Source organism: Teleopsis dalmanni, chromosome 2 (genome assembly GCF_002237135.1).
Source record: "Teleopsis dalmanni isolate 2A chromosome 2, ASM223713v2, whole genome shotgun sequence".
Lineage (NCBI taxonomy): Eukaryota > Metazoa > Arthropoda > Insecta > Diptera > Diopsidae > Teleopsis > Teleopsis dalmanni.
This window is the reverse complement of record NC_051847.1, coordinates 75,031,335-75,033,866: the sequence shown is the minus strand read 5'-3', so window position 1 is coordinate 75,033,866 and position 2,532 is coordinate 75,031,335.

Below are 2,532 nucleotides of genomic sequence, written 5' to 3'. Positions count from 1 at the left end.
TGACTTATGACATGCAAAAATATGGCAGTAGGGAAATATTTGTGCAGAAGTTCACAATTTTTATATATTTTTCTTCTTTTTTTGTTTTTTTTGGTTTGCATATTAAATTTAAAAATTAATTTTTAGGTTGCGAATATTATTATGTAGAGTTAATTTTTATTTGATTATTTTTATTTATAACACCTATTAATCAGTTTTATAATTGATTCGCATAAGCTGGAATGTTATGAAGTAAAAATTGCACAATTTTTGCATGAGAAAAGTTTATATAGGTAACACATTCCTGAATAAGTGTCGAGATTAATTACTAAAAAATCATTTTTCTTAACATGAAGCTACTTTACATATTATATAAATGTAGACTACTTTAACAACAATACAATTATTGTAACACTTCTCTAATATTTCCATACTTTTTTGGAGAACAAATTATCTTCTGTTCTATACTTTCCATACCCATTCCTTAATAAGTGTCGAGATTAATTACTAAAAAATCATTTTCCTTCACATGAAGCTACTTTACATATTATATAAATGTAGACTACTCTAACAACAATACAATCATTGTAACACTTCTCTAATATTTCCATACTTTTTTGGAGAACAAATTATCTTCTGTTCCAAAATATGCCTTTTTTTCGGATATAACTTCATTATAAACCCACTTTAGTCGATTGGGTATTTAAATACCCAAGAAAGCGCAAACTAAGTGAAAGATATCATGATAAATTTTTTTTGCAGTAAAGCGGAAGAATCAATCTACGACATACAAATAGAACCGCATCATTTTTACCTGGTTAACTTCAGTTTTTCACACTTTTAAATCAGGGTTTCTTTTGTTGGAAAATGCTTGGGAAAAGTGTCGACAAATATTGGGAAAAGAAAAAAAAAACGGGATCCCCTCATCCTTATTGGGCAGTTTAATGTGTCTTCTATGCAATAGAGATGCAAAATATATAAAATTAATAGAAACATTAACATGCCAACGCCTGACGGGTATTAAAATACCAATGTTATATCTCAGGAATATTTCAAGATATCACAAAAATTTTTTTTCTTTTGACTTTTGTGTTTTTTTTAGACATACATTAAAATTTCATCAAAATCGTACGAGCGGATATTAGGCAGACTTTAATGGGTTAATGTAAATCATTAATTATTATTTTATTATGAATTAATTAACTTCATTCATTAATCTATTAAAATGTAATACACTGAGTTGGTTGAAAGTGAACAGGAAAATAAAGAAAGTTGCACAGAGTGTAATTAATAAATTCTAACATTGTAACCCGGGACTTGTGGGTTAAAAACAAAAGTAAGGAACTTTTTCATCATGTGAATTCGGTTTTATCACCACTTTTTCCTTCAAATGTATAATTAACTCAATATAAAGGTCACGAGTACCTCAATTTAATCGTCACTGTTGAAACTCTTTCTTTTCTCCAGGTAGTTCATGAATACCTATGCGAGTATATGAGTACCCCAATATAATTGTCACTATTAATACTCCTTCTATAAATCCAGTTTAAGTATCATTCTGCCAAAATTTTCATATAAATTATGTTGCAGTGTATTACTAAGATGAATTTTGACTAAGCGAAAGCTATTTTTTGGATCTTTGGACTTTATTGCCGATTTTATGGTTGGCATTGGACGAGTAGAAATAAGTTATCTACACTCAGATGTTAAATGGAAAAAATATATAAATATATATTTATATATTTAATTTTTACGTATAGGTTTGTTGCCCATTTAGAAAAAAGTAATAGATCACATTACCTATGGTTTGTTTCGGGTTTGACTCAGTGATGTGTAATCTTATCTTTAACTTTAATCTTATCTTTAAATATTCTTGTGGCGTTGGAAATAAGTCTATTTCTTTTAAACCACATGCAGAAGTAAGTAGTCTATCTCAGGTCAATTTTCAGTCTATTAATAGTTTATAGTATTGTAAATCTAATTCATAAAGCCATTAAATATAAAAGCATTAAATATAAAAGCTTTCAATATAAAGAACCTACCAAAAAGAGATTGTATTGTGTTAATATATCAATGGATTCCTTTAGGATTAGTTAAAACAGTTATAAAGGTATGAATTCTATATTACATAGCGATGCTATATAAACTGTTTGTCCTGACTAATTATATGAAAGTAATAAATTAGTAATTCTATTGAAAGTAAACTGTTTAGAACAAATCCTAACAAACACGCACTTAAAATAGATGTAGTTGGTGGATACTATGTTTAGTGAGTCTATTATGATTCCACTTTATAAGACTACTTAACTGTTTAAAAGAGCTTAAGGTAAACGAATCTCTATTTTAGATTGAAAAATCATAATTTTGGTTTAACAGATCGGATTTTTAACACCTTTGCTATGATGGCAGACATCTGATGTTAGATAAACAATTAAGGTAATCGTTTTGCTAGCAATCGTTTTATAATCATCCGTTATATTACTGAATGCTTACTGTGAGTGAACGTTTTTAAAACAAAGTATAAAAATTTATTTGTAACTTTAATTGGATAGT